The 7,000-nt window shown below is 42.3% G+C and overlaps 1 pseudogene; it reads left to right on the forward strand.

Annotated features, from left to right (window-relative positions):
• The first annotated feature begins 384 nt into the window (after positions 1 to 384).
• On the forward strand, positions 385 to 1,068 carry LOC142434487 (large ribosomal subunit protein eL19-like; annotated as a pseudogene).
• The last annotated feature ends 5,932 nt before the right edge of the window (positions 1,069 to 7,000 follow it).

Below are 7,000 nucleotides of genomic sequence, written 5' to 3' on the forward strand. Positions count from 1 at the left end.
TGTTCGTAGGGTCTCCATGAATCAGTGTCAATTTGATGATAGTACGAGCATTGCTGTGGTAGGCTAAGAAGGTGGCTTTGGACGTTGGGGTTTGCTTGTTCCCTTTTGTTCTTCCTACTTGCTTATTATCAAATGACATGTCCTTATAGCCTTTTAATAAATCCATAATGATGAGAGAAAAAAGACTGATATTAACAGATTTTTTTGGTGATGATACTCATGACACAGAGCATCTTGTATTTTCAGAGTGACACTCAATTAGATCTTAATTGGCTCATATCTATAATTAAAATGACAGAAGATGGTCCTCTAAACAGGGGAGAGGTAGGACATTTCTAATTTGTCAAGATATGAGTATGGCCTTTCGGCACTGCGGCCGTGACCATGAGTATGCCCAGGCTTCAGAAGAGGCTAATTTCCAGTGTCTTCTGCTATGGGATGAAGAAAGTCTGTTTGGACCAGAATGAAACCAATGACAACGCCAAAGCCAACTCTCATCAGCAAATCCGGAAACTGATCAAAGGTGGCCTTATCATCTGCAAGCCTGTGAGCATCCATTCTCGAGCCTGATGCCCAAAAAAGACCTTAGCCTGCTGGAAGGGCAGGCATATGGGCATAGGTGAGTGAAAGGGTACTGCCAATGTTTGAATGCCTGAGAAGGTGATCTGGATGAGCATCTTTTTTTTTAAATCATTTTGTCAGGGGCTCATTCAACTCTTATCACAATCCACACATAAAGCAATTGTGTAAAGCACATTTGTACAGTCATTGTCCGAGGAAGAGGATTCTGTGCCCGCTGCTCAGGAGACAGCGGAAGTCAGAGGAAATTGACCATTGTCTGTATCACAGCCTGTACCTGCAGGTGAAAAGGAACGTGCTCAAGAACAAGCAGATTCTCATGGAACACATCCACAAGCTGAAGGCAGACAAGGCCCGCAAGAGACTCCTGGCTGACCAGGCTGAGGCCCACAGGGCTAGGACCAAGGAAGCACACAGTGCTGTGAGGAGCAACTCCAGGCCAAGAACTATCATCAGGTTCTATTCAAGGAGAAAGAAACCAAGAAATAAACTCCTCCTCTCGTCTCTGTACGTAGTGACCTCAGCAGTTCTACTGAGCAGTCACTCAGTAAAAGCAACCCTTAGTCCGACTGCCCCTCAAAAATATGAATATGAAAAACTTCATTTTTGAGATATAAAACTCTAGGAGTAGGGAAAGCATCTAGACTCTTAACCAACCAACCAACCAACCAACCAACCAACCGACCAACCAACCAACCAACCAACAAAAAAACAGAACCAAACTCACTTCCATAGAGTCAATGCCAACACAGTAACCTCTTAAGGCAAGATAGAACTGCCTCTGTGAATTTCTGAGACTGTAATTCTCTATGTGAGTAGAAAGCCATGGCTTTCTCCCTTCGAGCTGCTGGTGGTTTAGAACTGTTGATCTTGTGGGTAGTTGCCCAACTCGTAACCACTAAGCTACCAAGGCCCCTTCTAGACTGCTAAAGCCAATACTCTATGATAGATTGTTGTGACCTAGTTAGTCAATGCGGTATGGGGGGGGGATATTAAAAGAGGCAAGGGCCTGAGCTTTTGGGGGCAGAGCAGTGGATGTTGGGAGAAGAGAGACTGAGTGCGACTGATAAAGTACAGTATCCCAAGAGGATGGCAAACTCCAAGAATGTACAGGGAGAAATCTAGGAATTCTAATGAACGGGCGCAAGGCTATTAAAAGGAATCTAGGGAGGGGCGAGACAAGTGGATCCAGGTCGACAGGTAGTTAGGGGAAGAAGGTATTAGTCCAGGGACAACTTCTGGGGTTTGGGCACAGGACTAACAAGCACAAAATGGAGTCCTGGTGCTAGAAGGGATTGAAGGATTAGTCAGATGATCAAAACTGGAATTCAAAAGCAGGAACCAAGGCAGAACGTGAATGTTAGAACTGGGCCACCTATTGGGCAGAGAATCTTGGAACTGAGTCAGATGCTAAATTGCCAGAACTGCCGTCTGGGGCCAAGCCTGATGAATGGTCAGGTACCTGGATGGAGGCTGGAACTCAGAATTGGCTAGGATAGAATAGACTGGTTCCACTCGAAAGCACTGTAAAGGGGCAGTTTCAACTTCTGGGTGAAGAGGGAGGGCCACAAAAGCTGACACTTCCTGGGGTTCCCTGAAGAACTGGAAAATTCCTTAGGAAACAGAAAATGAAAATGGGAGGCATTAAGCCAATCTACTTGCTAGTGAAACTTGTATAGAGAAGTTTTTCCAAGATTGCCTCGCCCAACCCACATAGGTGTAGTCAGAGCTGATGATCAGGAAGTCCAGACTCTGTACTTTTTTGCTTTTGGTTTCCTCAAACTGAAGTATGCTAAAAACTTTAGTTCTCACTAGTGTGGCATGGAGAGGTACTTAAAGCTTAGAATAAATATAGTTCATATTCCTGGACCACCACTTTAACTTGGAGATGGTAATGGAATCAAATACAAGATTAGTATGCATTTTTATGATATGCTGTCAGACCTGAGAGAAATTTTATGCTTGTTAAATGTGACCAATTGCCTGGGCCCAACCCATGTTCAATTGGCACTCACCATTCCTGTATAAGCCAATTGGTGTCTTACTGAAAACACCTGTGACTCTCCATCTGCGGGCTTTCTCTTGGCTAGAACCCCAGAGAGTTAACCCAGGGAACAGTCCTTAGTCAATGATAGGTGGGAGTTGGATTTTAAATACTTCAATGCCCTTGACTCTGGGCTGGTGGAAACTTTGACTTATGTATTATACTGTCTCCCAGAGATTTCTAGTGGGGTTGGACCCAGGTTTCTCACAGAAGTAACCTGATTATTAAAATACCTTGATTGGCTTCCTTCCATTTCCTGGCTCATCCCCCCACTTTCCCATTGGTGCTTCTTGGATCACCTCCCAATTCAACTACTTAATTCCTAGTTTCTAGATCTATTTCTGGGACATCCTGTCCAAGATAGAGAGGCTACTCTGAACCAAGCTAGGAGACTCTAGAATAGGTGGGTGGTAATGGAATCATGAGAATTTTCTCTTGTCTTTATTTTTTAAATTTTAATTTAATTAACTTATTTTTCAATTAAAGCATAATTTTATTGAGGGCTCTTACAGATCTTATAACAATTCATACATCAAATGTATCAAGCATATTTGTACATATGTTGCCATCATTGTATTCTAAACATTTACTTTCTATTTGTGCCCTTGGTATCAGCTCCTCTTTTACCCCCCACCCTCATGACCCCTTGATAAATAATAAATTATTATTATTTTTATATCTTATATCAACCACTGTCTTTCTTTCCCCACAGTTTTATTTTATATTATTTTAAAAGATAATTTTATTGGGGGCTATTACAGCTCTCATAACAATCCATACATCAATTGTATCAGGCATATTCTTATATAAATTGTTGGATTGAAGAATGCTTTGTTGCATATATCTATAACACAATTAAAATAGTAATAATTACACTAATAATGAGTACAAGAATAAGAAAATTGATGGTGGGGATGATTGTACAACTCATTTTTAAAAATTTTAAACCATTTTATTGGGGGCTCTTACAGCTCTTATCACAATCCATACATATATACATCGTGTCAAACACATTTGTACATATGTTGCCATCATCATTTTCAAAACATTTTCTTTCTACTTGAGCCCTTGGTATCAGCTCATTTTCCCCCTCCCCACCCATCCTTCCCTCATGAACCCTGGATAATTTATAATTTTTTTAATCATGTCTTACACTGACTGCTGTCTCTCTTCACCCACTTTTTTGTTTTTCACCCCCCTCGGAGAGGGTTATATGCCAATCATGGTGATCAGCTTCCCCTCCATGTATCAGTATGCTCATTATTGGTCCTGAGGGGTTTATCTATCCTGAATTCCCTGTATTGCAGGGTTTTATCTGCTCTGGTCTAGGCAGATTTGTAAGGTAGAATTGGGGTAATTAAAGGGAGGGGGGAGCATTGAAGAACTAGAAGAAAGTTGTATGCTTCATCAGTGCTATACTGCACCCTGACTGGCTCATCTCTTCTTGTGAACCTTCCAATTGTCTAATGATGGAGTGTGTCTACACTCTGTACCCCGCCCCCCCATTCACATTGAAATGATTTTTGTTCTGATCACACAGGCTGGTGTGCTTCTTCCATGTGTACTTTGTTGCTTTTCAGTTACATGGCCACTTATCTTTAAACCTTTAAAACCCCAGACGCTATGTCTTTGGATAAACAGGTACCATCAGCTTTCTTGACCACATTTGTTTATGTACCCATTTTGTCTTCAGCGATTGTGTTGGGAAGGTGAGCATCACAGAATGCCAAGTTATTAGAACAAAGTGTTCTTGCATTGAGGAGTAGAGGCCCATTGTCCATCTGCTATCTTAATACTTAACATATAAATATAAATATATGTATATAGATTTATTTCCCTCTCATTATATATAAGTATATTTATATTTATATGTGTACCTGCCTGTATTCAGACCTCTATAAATGTCCTTTGCTTCCTAGTTCTTTCCTCTGTTTCTTTTTACTTTGCTCTTGTCCCACTACCATGTTTGACATTCATTTGGTTTCAGTAATTCCTCTCGGCTATATTGCACTCAATCAGGCTCCACCAGACACCCTACGCCCTCCTATCCATCAATTTTTGATAATTTGTTGTTCTCTTGTCCCTGGGTTTGTTGGCACCATCCTTTCACCCGCCTCCCCCTCTCCCATGTCCCCCCGGATCCATTGGTCCTGTTGTTTTCTCCTCCAGATTGTTTATACCACCTATCTTATCTAGATAGACATGCAGAGATAATAGTATGCACAAAAACAAAACAAAGCAAAACAAACCAATAAAAGAAAAACAATAAACAATGCAACAACAAGAAGAAAAGCCTATAAATAGTTCCAGTTCTGTTTGTTGACCTTTATGAGTGTTTCCTGGTCGAGTGTGATGGGGTGCTACGCCCTGGCCCCAAAGTCTATTTTTGATAGACTTCCTTATTCTTCTCCCCTTGCTGTTCTATTGCATGCCCTTAATGTTTTGCCTCAGTATGGTGGGGTCAGCTCAGTCATACATCCCACCCTGTTTCCAGTGTTGTCCCATGTAGGGCTATGAGTCGGTGCAGGATATTGTGTCTCACAATGGGGCCAGCCATATGATCCTCTCTGTGCATTGGCTGTTCTGAGCAGGGCTATTGTCCACAGGGCTTAGTGGGCCAGGGGAACAAGACCTCTTTAGAGTATTGATGAGCAAGGATGTTACTTAGAGGCCTAAGGTGCACCTGACCCAAGACATGGTATTTTCAATTGCCTCAAATGTGTGTGGACATTGGACATTGAATGAGCAAGGCCAAAGAAGAATTGGTGCATTCAAATTGTTGTGCTGGAAAAAGATATAGAAAGTGCCATGAGGGCTAAAAACACAAACCGGTCTGTCATGGTAGAAGTAAGGCCAGAATGCTTCTCAGAGGCAAGGATGGGGAGACTTCTTCTTCTTTTTTTTAATGAGAAAAATAAGAGTTTTATTGGATATCTTTAAATGTGATGTTTAGCATTAAAAAATAATGAAGTGTATGGTGAGAGTGGGGAACACTACTATTTTCAACACTTGGACTTTTTTTTGTATAAGAGAGAGATTTATATAAAGGGAAGTGCGCATCAAGAAAACATCCCAACCCAGTGCTGCCCAAGCCCACAAGTCCAACATTAACCCATATGTCCAACACCAATCCACAAAGTCCTCCTCCATCTCACAAAACAAACACAATGACGCCGACTGCAGGAGGAAAGCCGAGTCAGTGAATGTGTAAGCATCTCAGGGCTGGCAGGGGTCTTCACACGGGTGATCCAGCATCCAGGGCTGCATCAGGGTAGGTCCATGTGGCTTCTCCTCAGGGATGTCTTGCAGGAAGTGAGCCTTTCCAACTAAAGCAGGGAACTGGCTAAGGCAGCTTCACCCTGGTCCGACCATCAGAAAGCAAGAAAGTGAGAACTCGGAGGCGAGCCATTTATCTCTCCACCCTTCAATTAAGCCCACATATGTTTATTGGCCAGGTTGGCATAATAAACTAACTCAGATCTTAAGAACTTTCTGATGAAAAACTACTACTACATTCTTGATTTAATCTAATTACATAATTATTTTCATCAATGAGAAATAATTTTCTTTCTTTTTTAAAATCATTTTGTTAGGGGCTCAAAAACTCTTATCACAATTCATACATACATCAATTGTGTAAAGCACATTTGTACATTCATTGCCCTCATCATTCTCAAAACATTTGCTCTCCACTTAAGCCCCCGGCCTCAGGTACTCATTTTTTCCCCTCCTTCCCCAATTCCCCCTCCCACATGAACCCTTGATAATTTATAAATTATTATTTTGTCATATCTTGCCCTGTCTGATGTCTCCCTTCACCCACTTTTCTGTTGTCTGCCCCCCAGGGAGGAGGTCATATGTAGATCCTTGTAGTCAGTCCCCCCTTTCCAACCCACCCTCCCTCTACCTTCCCAGTATCGCCACTCACACCAATGGTCCTGAAGGGATCATCCGCCCTGGGTTCCCTATGTTTCCAGTTCCTATCTGTACCATTGTACATCCTCTGGTCTAGCCATATTTGTAAGGTAGAATTGGGATCATGATAGTGCGGGGGCGGGTGGCGCGGAGGAAGCATTTAGGAGGTAGAGGAAAGTTGTATTTTTCATCGTTGCTACATCGCACCCCAACTGGCTCATCTCCTCCCCAAGACCCTTCTGTAAGGGGATGTCCAGTGGCCTACAAATGGGCTTTGGGTCTCCACTCTGCACACCCCCCCTATTCACTATGATAATATTTTTTTTTGTTCTGATGATGCCTGATACCTGATCCCTTTGATATTTTGTGATCACGCAGGCTGGTGTGATTCTTCCATGTGGGTTTTGTTGCTTCTGAGCTAGACGGGTGCTTACTTACCTTCAAGCCTTTAAGTGCCCAAAT

This window comes from Tenrec ecaudatus, chromosome X (assembly GCF_050624435.1).
Source record: "Tenrec ecaudatus isolate mTenEca1 chromosome X, mTenEca1.hap1, whole genome shotgun sequence".
Taxonomy (NCBI): Eukaryota; Metazoa; Chordata; class Mammalia; order Afrosoricida; family Tenrecidae; genus Tenrec; species Tenrec ecaudatus.